The 17,268-nt window shown below is 45.4% G+C and overlaps 1 protein-coding gene across 4 annotated transcripts in view; it reads left to right on the top strand.

Annotated features, from left to right (window-relative positions):
- SLC8A1 (solute carrier family 8 member A1) overlaps positions 1–17,268 on the top strand; it is a 128,027-nt gene that overhangs the window by 29,386 nt on the left and 81,373 nt on the right. The gene's annotated exons all lie outside the window — the stretch shown is intronic.

The following is a 17,268-nucleotide window of genomic DNA, read 5'->3' on the forward strand; positions in this document are numbered from 1 at the left end:
TGCTGGGAAGCTATTAGCTGCCAACTGTGAGGCAGGACAAGAGGCTTGGCAGTGCCAGGAGGAAACCTCTGAGAGGTGATGTCTGTTGCCTCTGTGGGCACAAGCACAGGGGCAAGACAGACAGGCTGTGGTTGTGGGGCACAGGAAGTGCTGATTTCCACCCCCAATCACTGTAATCTCATGGCCAGGTGTGCTGATATTGTGCTGGGATGTTAGGTTTCTGGTGTGAAATGGAGGAGAGCAGAGCCTAGCATCAGTGAGAAGGGAGAGCCACAGCAGCCTACTTGAACACTTAGCCACACGCATTGTATAAACCAGAGATGACCTGGAAAATACAGTCAGACTCTTCAGGGTTTAAAAAACAGGCACTTAATCCTATACATCAAAGGGAGTGTGGCACTCTTCAGCCACTGCTCTGCTTCACAGAGGCACAGTTCATTTGTCACCTGCAGCTATTGCACAGCTCAGCTACAAAGCTAAACCACCCCATTGCCCTTTCCTCTTGGTCTAAGTAGATGGGCTTACTCACACAGCAACTGCAGCCATTTCCAAAAGGGGTGCATATACCTCAAGGTGCCCATATACCTAAGGGCTGCATATGCTTATGCCTCAGCAATTAGAGTAGGTGGAAAACCAACTAGGGAAATGCATGTATGGGGATGATGAAAATTGGAAAAGAAGGAGCAGGAGGGAAAAATGAAAGAGGGGCCAAAATCACAATGGTTTGTATGAATGGTTCCTCTCTGCTGCTGATGAGCACTTCCAGAGCTGCAAAGTGCTTAGGGTCCTCTTCAGAGGGCCCCTGTCCCACCAAACCTTAGAGCAAAGTTGTACTGTTCACATTTGCAACAGGTAGTTTCAAACAGGTAGTTCGAAAAAGCTCTTTGGCTCTTGCTCCAGAATGAGTTTGACATTCATATCTTAAATGCATTGAGCTGATATTGCACAAGTTTCAGCTTCAGTGTGTTTGCAGGGAGAACCCTGGCTTGGCTCTAGGCAGCAAAGGTTAAAAGCAGTGAGGAAAAGAGAATAATTCTGGCCTTGCCAAGAAAAATCACTTGCATGGTAAAAGGAGAACTAAATTGATCTGAATTTTCCTGCTGTTTGTCAGCATTTCGGTAGTCACACTCTGTGTGGATGGATACATGCATGTGAGAGAGGGAAAGAAAAAAAGATAACATGAGAAGTTCCATACTTAATATTGTGTTAACCCATTCCCTCTCAGCTAGGGTAGAGGTTTAAAATTCCTCTGCTGTACATGAAGGGAAATGTACTGGTCTGTGTGAACATTATTTAATTAGGGAAGAAAGCTTTACCTTTCCAGAAAACTGCAACTGAATAAACCAGTTTGGAAGCCTCTAAGAAATTAATTGAAGTTCAGTGTTGCAGGGAGGAGACTGGAAACTTAAGCAGGGGATGCATTTCAGACCAAGTGTTTTGAAAACTCCTGCTAACAGCAACTGTGACAGAAGGTGAAGCAACAACACTTCAGCACCTCAATTTCTCTGTAAAAGCCTATACATTGAAAAGGTATGTATCATCAGGCAACTCATGCAACAGCTCTTTGCAAGTAGGAATTTGCTTCTAGCACCCTAGTTATGTGATGGAAAATCCTGCAAAGGAGCAGATGGGAGTCGCAAAGCCACGTGCCATTTTTGGACCCAGAGCTCAGCATGGTGGTGATCTCCAGCAACACCCATGGGGAGTAGTGCCTGCCCTCCAGCCTTTGCTGGGTACAGGGCCCTTTGATTTGTGGCATAAGTTTTATTCACTTACTTCTTTTTGAGATTAGACACATGGGCTAATTAGAGGAGAACGAGTGAGTTCAGCTAACTCATTTGAACGCGGGTAGCTTTAGGCTTGCATTTGGGTCATTAAAAATGAAATAAAATTATGTTCTCTTTGCACCAGTTATTGTGAGCATGGGCCTTGATTTGGCAGCAGTTATCTCCCCAACACCACTGCACTAATGACTTCTAACACAGAAGGAGCAGTGTGTCATTAACACAAAGGGGTGGTGGGAATCTACTGTAGGCAAAGGAGAGTCTGAGACAGAGTATGTCACTCCTGTAACAAACCCAGGATTAACTGGCTGAGTTTAAACCCTTGGGAGGGCTAGAAGGCACAACATTTGCTGACCCATAAGGGAAATGTTTGACTGAGGATTTTCCCCCACAACTACCTTTTTGCATTTTCTGCTCTCAGTGAAAGTGAGGAAAACTGGAAACTCCACAGAAGCATACCTGCTTTTCATTAAAAAAGCTGGAAGAGAAGAAACCACATAGATTTGGAGGGATTGTTGGCTTGTGTTTTACAGAAGACACCTGGTACAAAATAGAATGTCAGTCTTGCCTACTTCAGTTCCTGATGACAGAGATTGACATTGCAATGCTAATACTGAGTGACCTGCAGAGATTTACTGTGCTGGGAGGGCCTTGGGCCATGATCTTGCTGTGGGGATACAGTCACATTGCTGGACGTTATGTTATAAGGGAGGTGGATGTTTGCTTGCATACTGTGATAGTGGAAATGGCTCACATCTCTTGAGCTGCAGAACAAAATTACCTTCAATTTCTTCCTCACTCTCTCTGTGCCTTGTAGCAGTGTTCTCCAAAGGTGGTTGCAATGCAGGCATAAATAAAATTCACCATGCACTGAGACTACACATACCTGGAGCCATAACAGAAACCTTAATGAGTTAAATCAGAACTTTTATTACCTAATTTCTCATTGTCAACCAGTTTCTTGCACCTCTGTAGATAATTAATGTGGAGAATAGTTTTTGCCTTCTGGAAACTGGCTGCCTCTTTAAATTCTCCCATCAGAGATGATTTTCTTCAGGCTTGTACTTCTTTCTTCTCATTATCTTGTTAATGGGACTGACTCCGCCAAGTGGAGAAAGGAAAATGTATTGGCAGGAACGAGAGGCTGATTTGCCTTTGCCTTGTCAATGTGGGCACTGAGGCCTGGGGAGCAGCTCCTGCCAGGTGAAGGGAGAATAATTCCTCTTTCTGCTGGAAGCGCTGCAAGGGTGGCTGCAGCCTGGTAGAGGTAAGCCAGCTGAGCCATGACTGGGGCTGAAAATGCCTTGAAGCAGGAGGGCTAATCATCTGGCCACCGCTCCTGTCGGTAGGCTCTACAGCTGCTCTTTCAGCAAGGGAGCTCTTTTCAAATCTCAAAAATACCAGCTGCAGGGGCAGTGCATTTTTGAAGTCTAGAGGAGTATAAAAGACTACAGATAAACTTGAAGAGTTTTCCCAAGTAGCTAAACCTCTGGGTTATATCTGTTGAAACTGTTGAGAGAGGATCCAGCAAATATTTGTAACACTCAGATTTCTACCGAGGATGCTGGGTATTCACATGAAAGAGTGGGTACAGCTCTTGCCTCTTCATGCACCTGGGGAGTGCTAAATGAGCCTGCACGCAAATATCACTGTGCTCTTTTGGGGGTTGGTCCTTTTCCTTTCCAACCTTGTGGCTGGGCATATCTAGCAGATGTGCCTTCCTTTTCAGATCTGTCCTTCCACATTTCCTGTGCAGTGTTTGGAGCACCACGTGTTTGGCAGTGGCACGCAGGCAGGGAGCAATGTGCACTGGTAGTCAGAGGTAGCCAGGCTTCCAAGGCATGTGGAATGAGGGTTGGCAGCAAAGCAGCTCTCACATAAGGAAGCTGGGAAGAGTCACCAGGCATCAAAGTCTCTCCTTACTACACCTGATGCTCCTCTGGGGTTGGAAAACCCCTTCTTCCCACAGAGAGCACTTGTCTTTCATCATGGTGTCCCTGTTTCCACCTCAGCCTTCCCTCTGTCGCATCATTTCAGTTTCCTGTGCTCATCTTCTGAGTGTCACAGACTCAGGGGAAGGAGGCTTGTACCCTGCCTCAAACCCAGTGGGACTGAGTCATCCTGCCCCAAAATGTGCTGTGAGTACCTACACAAGTCTGATGTTGCTCCTGGTTTGGCCTTTCAGGCTCCCTGCAAGAGAGAATTGATGTCCATCAGGCTTAGTTCTCAGATGTCAAAAATTAATAAATGAACTGTGTTTTACTGGGATATAAATCATACCCCGGGCTGCACTGGGATGTGTGATGGTGCACGTGCATACAGCCTGGTGCTGCCTGCAGGATGAGCTCCTGCTGTGAACGCGCTGGCACTGGTTAGATAAGCCAAATAATGCAGCCTGCATAATAATAACAACAACTACCACGCATAGTAATTACCAGCAAAAGCTACTGGGGGGGGGGTTCTATCTCAAACAGCAGTTCTCAAGCCTGCATCTCCTTGCTTACCATCACTGCAAAGAGGTTTGCTGTGTCCGATGCTTGTTTCCACCCTGGAAACTCACCATTTGTTGTGGCATAGCTAGCTGGCATTACTGCTGCTTGGGTGCTGACTGAGACCAAAATTTGATTGGTTGGTGGTTTCATGACCATGCTCTGCTGAGATACAGCATGAGTTACAGAAAGGGAAGCAAAAGAGGGTTTATATTGGAATAGAAATGGTTCTTATGGTTTTGACACCCCATATGTCAGGGACATATGCAGAAATGAATTTGCTGCTGTTTGCCTAATAACAATAAGCAGGTTGGGACAGCATGTAAGATCTCACAAAAGGAAATTTGACTTTTCTGTCATAGTCTCTGTTTTTTAATTGAAATGTTCACTGCTGTTTTCTTGAAACTCAGTTGCAAATAATGGGAAGGCATTCAACTGCAATGAAAAGGAAAGGCTGCCCAAGAAGCACGTGCCTGTCAGACTGCTCTATGAGATGTCCTGTGCAGAGGCTGATGTCTTGATGAGGACCAAGTATTGTGAGCTCCAGCTCAAGGCTTAGACATGTTGGCAAAATACTTGACTGGTTTGCAATTAACATTATGGGTGACCTGTTGAAAGCCTATATGCAGCAGACTGAGAGCAGGAATGCCAGCTCTTTGCTTTTGAGCATGACACCATCTCTGTGCTGAACAGCGATGTCTTGATGAAAGTATTTAATATCACAGGGCCAAAGCTGTGGGGCCATGAACCTGTTCTTCAGGGGCCATGAACCTGTTCTTCCTCCCTGTAAGAAAAGTCTGCAATGCTGTTTTTCAAGCCTGTCTGTTTTTGAGCATCAACATACAACCGTAGGATCATAGAATGGTTTGGGTTCCAATACCCTTGCCATGGACAGGGATTGCCTTCCACTAGACCAGGTTGCTCAGAGCCCCATCCAGTCTGGCCTTGAACACTTTCAGAGATGGGGCATCCAAAACCTCTCTATTTGACTTGTTTCAGTGTCTCACCACCCTTAGAGCAAAGAATTTCTTTCTAATATTTATCTTTGTCCTTCAGCTCAAAGCTATTACATCCCTACTCCCTGTCTCACCTGAGAGGCAACATCGCTACCCTGCCAACCACGCAGCAAAGCTAGAAACAGAGACTCTTCCAGCATTACAGTAAACCTGAAAGCCATGAGGTAGGCAACAGTTTGTAGGCTGAAGGGGAAGGGAGGACAGAGCTGACATCTGTGGTGTTAGGTTAGCAAGTGCTCAGCTAAAAGCAGAGGAGGGAAACAGGAAAACGCCGCTATCCCAACCAGGCTCCAGTTTGTGAAGAAGGACTTTGTGCTAGGCCATGTGCTTCACGCTGGGGAGGAAGCACCTCTGTGAGTAAAGCTCTGCAGTTCATTCATTTCCTGCTGCTGCAGGAGGACACGTGGAGGGGTCTCAAAACCAAAAAAATTTAGAACTCCTTTACAAAAGATAAGTCACAGTCACTGGTAGAGTCTGAAGCAACATGTTTCAATGCCTTTTGATTTTTTAAGTCCATTTTCATGCAGGAGTTGTTTCTGCTCTCATTTTTGCAAGCCTGAATACCAGAAAACACCATTCCCCTGTTCACCAATGAGTGTCTTCTAAAATGCCCTGCCTCGGCTTGGCAGTGCTTTACTGTGGGAGTGCAGTGGGTCACCCCATGACTTTGCAATAGTTAATAGTGCTTTATAACTCCCAACTGCTGTCACAGGCACATGAGGCTGGGGGATGTCTCTGTGCATTTACAGAATGCTGCGCCCTGTTGTACACGTGGCTGTGAGTGTGACATGCTGAGACATCCCTGGGAGAGCAGAGCTGTTAATGCTACAGCGTGACAATCATACTTCAAAGCTAATTGATGATACGGGCTTGCTAATTTTACAGAGGTTAATGGATCTTCTTGGAGCTGTGTGTATGAGGATTGCTAGGGACTTAGCATCTTTTTCTCCCCTGTGGAGTTCTTTGACCATATATAGCCAAGGTATCAACTTACAGGCCTGGGATTTCAGCTTTCTGTTTAGATTTCAGATGAAAGGCTGCAGTTGGAAATTACTGTTATAAATATTTCCTGCTATCTGGTAGCAAGGCTGACTTCAGTCCCTTCTAAGGAATTCACCATAATTATCCTTTACAACAGCTGCAATGAAAACTCTGTTCCTGGCAAAGGCCGGTGAATGGAGCATGTCCTCCAGCTGCTCCAGTGGGATGGAGCTGCACCACGCACAGGAGAACTCACCAGGGTGTCCTGGGTGAGGGCAGAGCCCTGCTGTGACCCTGGCTGTGGTGTTGCCGGCCTCGGCACCCAGTGCTGCAGCTCTGTTGGTTTGCTGTGGGACCGCTGCTAGGGCAACACAAATGTGTGATGTCACATGCTCCAGCAACTCGTACAAGCCAAAGAAAGCGCACACAAAGCCCGTTGGTGATGTTTTTAGGCTGTCTGCAAGCACAGAAAGAGGGGAAACTGTTGCCTTTGCAGTCTCAAACCTGCCTGGTTGCTTTCTCCTTCCTGCCAGGGCTTTGCTGGCCGTAGGCTGGCCAAGGGGCTGGTGGAGTGGCCAGGGCTAGGTCAGTTTGCAGAAGCTGGGGTTTGAAATGTGGATGAACCTCCTTTGCCCCGTCCTGAGGCTTGCAAAGGAGATGGAAGTGGTCGGTAGAAAGGGCAGCCTGCAGGTAACTTCTGCTGCAGCCACATAGGGCATGGCAGGTGGGATTGGACAATCTCCACATTGTGGGAGCCAAGGGATTCACCTGGGCCCTGCTCTCTGTTGGCCACCAGCAACGAGTTCCCTGAGTCAGGGAAGGAAGGGAAGTAAGTGCCACCCAGTTCACCATCCAGCTGTCCTTATTTCATGAAAGAATGTCTCCCTTTGAGTGCAGCCAATGTAGGGCACAGGCTGGACATTCCTGGAGGAAACTTTCTGTGGTTTCCTTTCCTAGGGAAAAGCAATGAGTGCAGTGGGCATTTGGGGCCATCATCACTCATTTGGAGAAGCCCTGGGACAGAAGCCTGGGTAAGTGCTTTCAGTCTCATGGCTGACTGACCGGTTTTTTGTTCCAGTGCTCAGAGTAATAGAAAGGAAAAGGGTGTCACCCTGCCCAGGACTCTTCCTTTTTCATTTTCCCCTTTATCTCTCTCTCTCATCTACCTTTTAAAATCTCTTCATGTATCAAAACCCCACATTGAACCAGCCAGAGCTGCCACAACTTGCAAAAGGGCTTAAAAAAAAAAAAAAGTGCTGCAAGATCAGTTAGAAATCCTGACTCCCAGGGCCTCTGAAAATTTGGGCCACAGAAATGCTGCGCAGTTGTGCAATTTAGTGCCTCTGAAGAAGAATAAATTTGCTTTAAAAAAAAATCCATCAGCATATTGCATGTATTTATAGTTAGCTGCAAGCCTTTCCAGTGAGAACTTTTAGAATTTATTTTAAATTAAAGTGACTAGCATGACATACCAGTACTTAGCCTTTTAACAAAACATTTTAGTCATATAAATACAGTTGCTATTATTAAACTCTAGAGAAAGCTATCAAGCTGCTCCAAATAACATCCCTCTGGTTTGCCTGTCCGACCTCTTCTGTTCATAGCCAGAACCAAGATATTTGAACACCTGGTTGGACATCAGGGGTTCGTTTTATTTTCTGCTTCCTTGATGGCTTTTGAAGCTTGTTTTAAACTTTTGATTCTGCTTTCGCTTCTTCTTTCTCTCCTCCTTTCCATTATGTTACTTCTTATAACTTTTTCCTTTTCCTTCAGGCTTTTTTATCATTTTCCTCCCCCTCCCTCATTATCCAGGGAAGCCCAATTCCCAGTTATACTTTCTGGCCTTCTTTCTGAAAGCATCCAGAAACCTGTTTGCTGAATCAGTTGCTGGGACTGACTTTAAGGACAGAACAAGTTGCCCTCTGTTAGCAGAGAGTAGGGGTATTTCTGTGCATTGAAAACATGCCTGTAGGTGAGATTTTAGGAAATCTCTGTCTGTTTATCCTGTCTATACTTACATCTTTCAGAAGTGCCAAGCAAGACCAAATTTTGATGTTCCAGAGTAAATAACACTAAACACGTTGCTGACTGAGTGGCAGACAGATTTTGACTTGTGATCAGCACAGTGCAGGGAGAGCCTCCTTTTTGGGAACCTCCCCATCAAAGAACTGTCTATAAGGTAAAAAAACAAGTAACCAAGGACTGGGTTTATTCTGATCTCTTCCACATTAGTCTTTACCCAGTTCATTTCCTAACAAAAGCTGAGCAGCTTTTCCTCATTACAGCTTTTAAGCCTATGTGGCTGCTAAGAGAAGGAGGATGCAATAAATCATCCAGTCAATTAACAAGGGGCTTTCTCCTTATTTGTAACATCCTTTCAAAGCAAATGAGTATGACTGCTAATGAAAGGAAGCATATGCAATAGTTTAAAAATAGGTGTCTGAGGTCAATGAGGAAAATCTTTGCCCTGCTGTGTGTAGCTGGACCTGGCATCCAGCATTTCCAGTTTGCCTGATACTGTGAATAGAAACCCCTGTGCAAAGGGGCTGCTGCCCCTAAGTGTCCCTCTCAGCTCCTGTTCTTCAGCACAGGCATCATGTAGAGGAAACCAGCCTGCTACTGCTTGTGTTCCCACTAGTACACTGCTTGTGTACTAGTCCAGCAGTGGCCCTTTGGCATTTACCCAGCCTCACCTGGCTCTCCTTGATCTGAAATCATCCTGCCTCTGCTGGGAACCCCCCTGCTTGCCAGTCCTCGTGGTGCATGCAGGGTCCTTTTTACATGGTGTGTTACCAGCTGTCCTGGTGCAGATAACCACAGAGCAGATTCCCAAGAGCACCCATATCAAAGGGGTTACCCCCCTTTGTCTCTGCTGTCCTTCACCTCCTCTGCAGCTGTGCCTCTAGCTGTCATCATGCTTTTGTACTGTCCCCCCACAACCTTTGTGGCACTCTCCCTCCTGTGCATCACCTCTCCACTTGCTCACTCCCAGCATCCACAGTAGCTTATTGCTTCAGTATTTCCACATCCAGTGGAATGCCAGCACCATAAATCTTGCCTTTGGAGGTGAGGAATGGAGGCACAGGAGTCTGGGACCAGCCTGCAGGAACCTAGTTGCATGTATCATTGCTGCAACTCCTCTGCCAGCCAGTGGGCTTCGGGGGTGAGCTTTTTGAAATTCAGCAACCCACAGGTGGGATTTGAATCTGCTGGGAGGAGAAAACGATCAGCTGTGTCCTAACACTTGCTGGCTTCAGTTGACAAGTGTCTCCTGAGGGAAATCAACAGACCTTCACAGGGTTTCTGATATGTTTTAGGGTTTTCTGGACTGAAAGGCTGGGTTCAACTCTAGACACTGCATTTCAAACCTGGAATAGAACCTCATAGGTTTGGAGCATAGTTTTTTTTTTAAATAATTCCTTGAGATCTGTCATATTGCTTGGCATCTCCCTTCCTGACAGTCTCTGTCTCTTAATGTGCATTATGAGGGAAAGCCAGGGCAGCCGCTCATGACTTGGAGGTCCTGAGCCATGTACCCGGGAGACACAGGGCTCTCCAAAAACCTATGAGCATTGATTTGATGGTCCAAACAAGGGCACATCTGTATCAGGCTGGATGGACAGGATACTGGACAGCAGAAACAGAGGGTATCACTGTTCAAAACAGTGTGGGTCCGTGGTGTTCCCCTGCAAAGCCAGGATTTTCTGTCTATGATACGTAGTGGAAGTAGGAAAGTTTAAGATTTTAGCGTTTATCTTTCTCTCCAGCATGGGACATTGAGAGGTATCAGGAGCATTCTCTGAACATAATTTCTGTTTGCTTTGTCCTTATTCCAGGTTTTCTTTCCTTTTTTTTATCTCTCTTAATTCTGACAGTTTAAAGGACTCTAAGTATTGTGTTTTGGAATGAAAAGTAAACAAACTTAGTTATGCTCTGAAAATAGCTGACACTTTGCAGTGATTCCCTCTGTCCCTGTCTGAACTGGTCACTTTGGCCCATCTCAGCTGTCCTGCCCTGAGCTGCTGCTTTTTCCCAGCTCAGGAGCACTCATGCGTTCACATTCATATGCTTCCCTTCTCACCACAAAAAATGGGGCCTGGCAATGCTACTGCCAGCACAACTAGGGCAGTAATCCTTAATAACCAGTAACCAGGAAAAAGACAAACACTCAAGCAAGTATGAGGCAAAAAAATCATTTAGTTCCTGTAACAATTACTTTATTGTTGGGGTTTTTTTAGCCTGGAGGTCTTCTAGCCCTGTTTTTCTGGTGGTTCAAGAGAAAAAAAAAGCCATATCTGTAGTTTCAGTAATCGCCCAAATAATTGCACTGGTTGTAAACTGCGTGGTAATGAGCATGTGTACAACTGTGATGCAGAAAGCAGAGCTAAATCTGGCTGAGAGTGCCAAGCAATATGCACTGCAGAAGTAATGATTATTAATAGTATGTGTTGACTTAAGCTGATAATGCCCCAGAGCTTTCATTCTCTGTATCTCACCAGCAGGAGACGGACACTTGGTGCGGAAGACAAATACCTTGTAACTAGGAAACTGCCTGTGCCTGTACTTCCTGGGGGCAGCATGTCCTTAGAGACAGCATCTCACCAGGATGGAGCCTTTGGGGTATATTTTGAGCATAGGAAAACCAAAATATCAGAGCAGGGGATGGTGGCCTGTGTCCTTACAATTTTCTTTGCACAAAAAATTCTGGAACTGTGTTTGGGTGTGACAAAAGGAGACACAAAGCACGGCACAGGTTTGTCTCTGGGGAGGACTCTTGTCTGAGTTAATTATTCCCATAACCAGAGATAATAAGTGCTGAGCCCTATTTTTGGAAACAAATGAAAGGTGAGCTAGTGAAATATTAAATAGGAAAAGTTATCATCTGAAAGGTAGAGCTCATTGAAGAGGGTGAAAAGAAATTTAAGTGGAAAAAATACGAAACCTCACAGTGTTGAAATAAGAAAATGCTAGAGTAATCCATTAAAAATCCCCAAACCAACCCAAAACCTAGTATCTTCACTTTATCTTTGCTTTCTGGTTCTTATTCAATCTTTCCAAACAGGACCATAGGGACTGTCAAGTCCCTGGGAGGGGTGGGGAAGAAATTCTTTACTTACTTTCTTTAAACTGCTCTCTTCTTCTACCCTCCATCTTTTCCAGAATTCCTTGGGTTTATGAAAAGAAATCTCTGATGCAGCAAAAGTAAAAGTAAAACCATGACTGTGGTAACTTGTAGCATTTCAGAATTTAGAAAGCTGTTTAGCAAAGAGAAGTAAGGGAGCAGTCTTTCTTCCTCTGCATTTTTTTGACAGTTTTGAAAAATTAATGAAAAACTGGAAGGAAAGTAAAAGAAATTGGTAGGAATCGGCACCACTGAGGATGTAAAGTAATGGCAGGGAAATAGATATTTCAATAACAACAACAACAACAATAATAATAGAGATATAATAAGAACACTGAAAATAATGCTGTAAAAATTAGTCTGGAGAAATGTGGTATTCAAACAATTTGTTTAGAGGATAGAGAGGGCTTGACATTTTCAGAAAATAATTACAAGATAAGTTTTGGGTTGTGAAAAAACTTTTAACAAGATATTTTTGGGCAGGTCTGATAGTACACATTATTCCTCTACAGAGAATTGTGGACATTTAGATGACAGAAGAAAATTTTCCTTAAGCCAGAACTGCAAGTGGCCTCTACTCAAATGTAGGGATCTATGCTGCCTTGTTTAAAGATCTGAGATCCCTTATATTCAAAAGGAAAACTGGGAAAGACTCCAACCATAAGGGCAATTAGTACCTCAGGTATGAAATTTAGAGCCAGAATTGTCACAAAGAAAGGTATTTCTCATTGCAGGGCACTATCATACCATGTGAGCTGGAATTACAGTTGGTAAAACAAACAGCTAAAATGTGATCTATGGTATTTAGAAAACTGGTCTTATTGCACAAAGTGGTGATTTTAAGGGATGGTGCCAAACACCAGGGTGCAACTTAACATCATCAGAGCTCAGGAAATACTACCTGCAACTCAGGGGCATTGGCAACTTGTTTAGTCAGAGCTTTCATAAGGATTTTTCTATCCATCTTGGCCTGGATAAGGCCTCTGAGATGCACTTTTGGCAGTGGAGAACCGTCTCTTATGAGCTTTCACCTCTTCTCCAAGAGTGGGGTAACTGAACCAATGGTGTCCATGGCATGGCAGCAGGTCATGTAGGTGGCCTTCTGCCTCATGCTGCCCCATCTCCACATCACAGCAATGCCTGCAGGGACACTGGTTATGCTGGAGAGAGCAGCCTTGTCTGCCTCACTTGGAGTTGAGAGAAATGTCCTTGCTGACATTTTTTTTTATGGATGGGAAGCCATCAGGGAATCACATTTGCACTCTCCTTCCAGGCTTAGTTCAGAGCACACAGATGTGCTGACACAGAGTGATATACAAGAGATAAATGTGACCTTTACCTTCCTCCTGACTTGTCCATCTTATCTACTACTAGAGGAATTGGTTTCATTGCAGGACTGGGGCGAACAGGGACCTTGGCAGCTGAGCTGTCTCAAATCTGATCTGTAAGAGGTGGAGGATACAACCACAGACACAGTACAACTACCTCTTCCCTTCTGGGTATTTAACAAGACGTGACTAAAAACCTGGGAATGGAGCACTAAATAACTAAGAACTGTAGTGGTAATGGTGGGAGGAATAGATATTTTTGTTACTTACACTTGTGAACAAGTTTCTAGGATCACAATACATGCACCCATAGAACTAAAGGATCATTTGGGGAGCTAGGGAACAAGTGCACTCTTTTAAGAATTATCATATTTAAGGATAGGTGATTGGTCAGGCATCCATGGACTTCTGTCCTGACAGGCCTTAGGAAGTGGTATCATTGGTTTTCTCAAGTTGAAAACAACCAAAATTGCTTTTGTTGCAGAGTAAGTGGTTTGGATCTCATTTTCCCACTGCATATTGTACTTTGTAAACTAAAAAAGACATGAGAAATAGAAGTGACTGATTTTTCCATTCCTTAAGCTGCCTCCATGTGGGTTGATTGCTCAGGGGATTTCAAGGCAGACTGAAACACAGACAAATGCCGGCTTCATGTACGCTCTTAAATATTGCTGTGTTTTGAATTTTATTAGAAACTTGGCAGGCTTTTGCTTGAGCTCTGACTGCCTTTTCTGCCTTCACTTTATCAGCTGCCATAATTTTAGATGCACAACCACAGTGTGCAACCATATAGCCCAGCACGCATGAGCAAGGGAAGCACTCTAAAAACATGTCTGGTTAAAGTACTTGTCAGATTAGTAGCTGTCAGCCGGGGTAAATTAGACCCAAAATGGTACACGCACAAGTAAGGAAATCCATTCTTCAGCATGCCTTGTGCTATCAGTCCTGCTGTGCTTGGACAGGAAGCTTAACCCAGGAAAAAGTAAGGATCTTCTCTCAGTCGTGTTCCCAGAGTTCTGCCCAAAGACACCTTGGATGTATAATATACTCGAGGGTACATATATTCAAAGGAGAGGATGTGATAAACCCGCACATCTGTCAGAAGGTAAACACAGCCTCATGATCTTTCTGAGCTGACTGCAGCTCTAAATCTGCCGATGAGGCAGACATAATTCCTTGTGCGAGACACTGAAGACAGATGTACAAATCCTAGTTTAGAATGGGAAGTAGGTATTTTTCCATTGCTCCAAAGAAGCCTTTACTTGTGAACTCAGTGCCCTTTTTTTGGTTTTGCCGCAGTATGTCCTGTTTAGGGTCCAAAATACAGAATAACAGATACTCCTGAATCTGGCTGATTAGGTCTCACAAATCATTGGGAATGTGGATGACATGAGCAAGGTGGGGAGAAGAGATGGATGCAAAACTTTTGGAAGCAGTTCAACTGTGGAAGCGGATCCTTTGGAGCAGCACCTGTCCTCAACACTTCAATGACCTAAAGGCAGGAGAGAATAAAAGCTGATTGATAACTGATGATGATGCTATTAATGTGACGAGATTGTTTCTTGAGCATGGCTCATGTTTGGGAGACTTTGGCAGCTTGCCACCTGCAGGGGAGATATTTGTGGTCTCCATCAGTGCAAGAGGAAGAAACTCCCTGTTTGCTTTTTGCTTCCCACACAAAGAGATCCTATGCTGGCTGGTGTGAAGATTCTCCACTTGTGAGGAACCGAGATGCGCCTCTCTGCAACAACTTGATTTTCTATGGGAAAGATAGCTCTACTTACCATAAATTCTGCAAAATATTCTCGCCTTGGTTTTCCTCCAGCACAGAGAAAGCCTTAGTACCTGCTGAGTAGGATTCGAGGAAATGATGAGGACCGGACTGTGACTGGTGGGAGATGTTCTACTGGAATCCCATGTCCTGTTCTGAAGTAGTCCTGCAAGCTAGAAGGAGTGCCAGTTATGGACTGTATGGACTTTTATTCTGCAGTACTGAAATGGGGGTCTTAAATGGATTAAAAAGCTGTGCTGCATCAACCCTCAGCTCTCAAGTGACCAGCCATGGAACTCATCTGCATCAGGAGAACAGGCAATCCTGCTGACTCCAGGTCCATGCTGGCATTAGCCTCTCAGTCAGGGCGAAGCCTTACAGGAAGACAGTGTGGATTTGATGCTGGTTGGGCAGTTTCAGTGTCGGGCCGAGGCCTCTTCTGTAGCCTGGCAGCCCTCAGTCCCATACCTGAAGCAGCAAGTCAGAGGCGCCCGCCTGTATCGTCTTGTCCCCTGATCCTGATGGCAGGACATTTGGAGAGAGCAGAAACCTGTTTGCCTGCTGTTTTCTTTCCCTGTGGATGCCAGTGCAAACGGCATGGCCTCAGGTACAGTTGTGTGGGCACAGTTGTTCTTTAGGGCACTGCAACACAGACCTGCCTTGGGGAAAGCAAGGGCTTTTCCTCGTGTGGCTGCCATCGCTCTCTGAAGCAGTAGTTTCACCACACCCACAGAGAAACACCGGGGAAATTACCCAGGCTTCCAGGCAGTCTATCAAAACGCCCATGTCGCCCAGTCTCAAGATGGAGCAATAACAAAGTGGGGAAAGGTAATCTGTACCCAGAGCAGTTTTAATAAGTTAAATTGAAAATAAATCACTGTAGCTGTGGTGGCTCTCACCTATGCTCATCCCCTCATTCTACTTTCCTTTCCATTTGCTAATTCCTCTGCCACAACATGCTATTATCCTGGTTTACTACCCAGCTGAGGGAAGCTGGAATAGTCTCTAATTCTGCCTTGGAGAAGAGCTACACTGGAACAAACCAACCATATTAGTCTGGGAGAATAAATTAGGAAACGAGGAGAACTGGAAAGCCTGACATTTTTGATGTTGCAGAACGAGGTGTACCTGACTGAGCAAACAGGAAAGCCCACAGCACTTTGGCATATTTGTGTGCCCCTGCCTCCCTATGACCACTTGGAAACTGAAAGCCCACTGTCACGATGCCAAAAGGCAGCCCCCCCGAAAGGGGATCTTTATGGGCTGCCCCCCCCCCCCCATCGTTCCAAAGAAGTTAAAGCAAGGTCTGAGAAAGCATCTGGGTGCTGGAGACCTCAGGAGAAGTGGCTCAGAATAGAAACACTTTGCCTCACCACAGCCCTCTTGGAAGCCATCTTTCAGCTGGGAAGGTTTTGCTTCCCTCTCCTCACTGACAAACCCTGGCTGTAGAGCAGAAGAAACCAGGGTTTGCACCTTCCCTGGGCAGTTTTCGAGTTCTTGTGTGAAGGGCAGCTGTTTGTGCCTTGTTTTTTGCCATCAGGGATGTGGGTCTTTGTTTTGAAGCAGATAGACAAAGACAGCAAAGCACAGATGTTTCATGGTCACAAATTTGGAGGGAAGACTGGACTGTGCTGTTATTTTGCCATGCTTTGGGAAGCCAGACTGCTCCCTAGGTATGGCTTGGTGTGCTCCTGGTCTAGCATCCAGCCGGCCTTGCTTGCACTGCTGTGATTGGTAATGTCAGCTATGGCGCAAGAGCTGCCGAGTCCACTCTCACACCCCACACTCCAGCAGGGCCAGACAGCCAGTGGCTGCAGAGACTCTCACCTGCAACCAGCTAGAACCTATAGCAGCAAGGAGTTTTTAAAAAACTATCATTAACAATTTGATTGCTTTAAGTTATTTTTTAATAAACAAGATCCCAGGCATTTCTGTCATCTTTCACAACAAACCCTTCTCCTCTAATAAACAGATGATTCTCAGGGTGCCTATTATATGGCTGTTTGTGGCATGGTTAAAGCTAACCCCTTAAGGGTTAAAATCAGCTCTGGGTAATGCTGAAACCTACAAAGAGGTGCTGGAACAGTGGGGCTGCCTGGAAATGTCATAGAATGGAGTTCCACTTTGAGGCTGCTGGTGAAATCTGCAGCCAAAAGCCTGCCTGCTGCTGTCGAGCAGGAACCAGATGAGCTTGTGGGGGCTGAAGGATGTTGTCTATGCTGCATCAGTCAGCAGAGAGCTATGTGAGAGAGGGATGAGTTTCAGGAAAAGGCTCTTGCCATGGTGAGGCAGGACCCACCACCCCCCTGCCCAAGGCATATCAGCAATGCCAGAGTCCAGCCAGGGGTTTTCTCAGGCAGTAGCACAGTGGACTGAAATGCAAGGCAGTGATCCAATGCAATTTGAAGATGTTATTTCCTGCTGTCTTCCATTTGACACGAACCTGTCTCTCCTGGCAAGAGCCCAGAAGTGCACTGTTGCTTAGAATCACAGAATCATAGAATCTGTGAATCATAGAAAACAGTTGGAAAAGATTGGAAAAGACCTCCAACCTTTGACCAAATACTACTATGTCAACTAAACCATAGCACGAAGTGCCATGTTCAGTTGTTTCTTGAACACTTCCAGCAATGGTGACTTCACCACTTCCCTGGGCAGCCTGTTCCAATGCCTGACAACCCTTTCAGTGAAGAAATTCTACCTGCTGTCCAACCTGAACATCTTGTGGCCATTTCCTCTTGTCCTGTCACTAGTTGCCTGGGAGAAGAGACCAACCT

The sequence above is a fragment of the Corapipo altera genome, unplaced genomic scaffold (genome assembly GCF_003945725.1).
Source record: "Corapipo altera isolate COAL_440 unplaced genomic scaffold, ASM394572v1 76, whole genome shotgun sequence".
Taxonomy (NCBI): Eukaryota; Metazoa; Chordata; class Aves; order Passeriformes; family Pipridae; genus Corapipo; species Corapipo altera.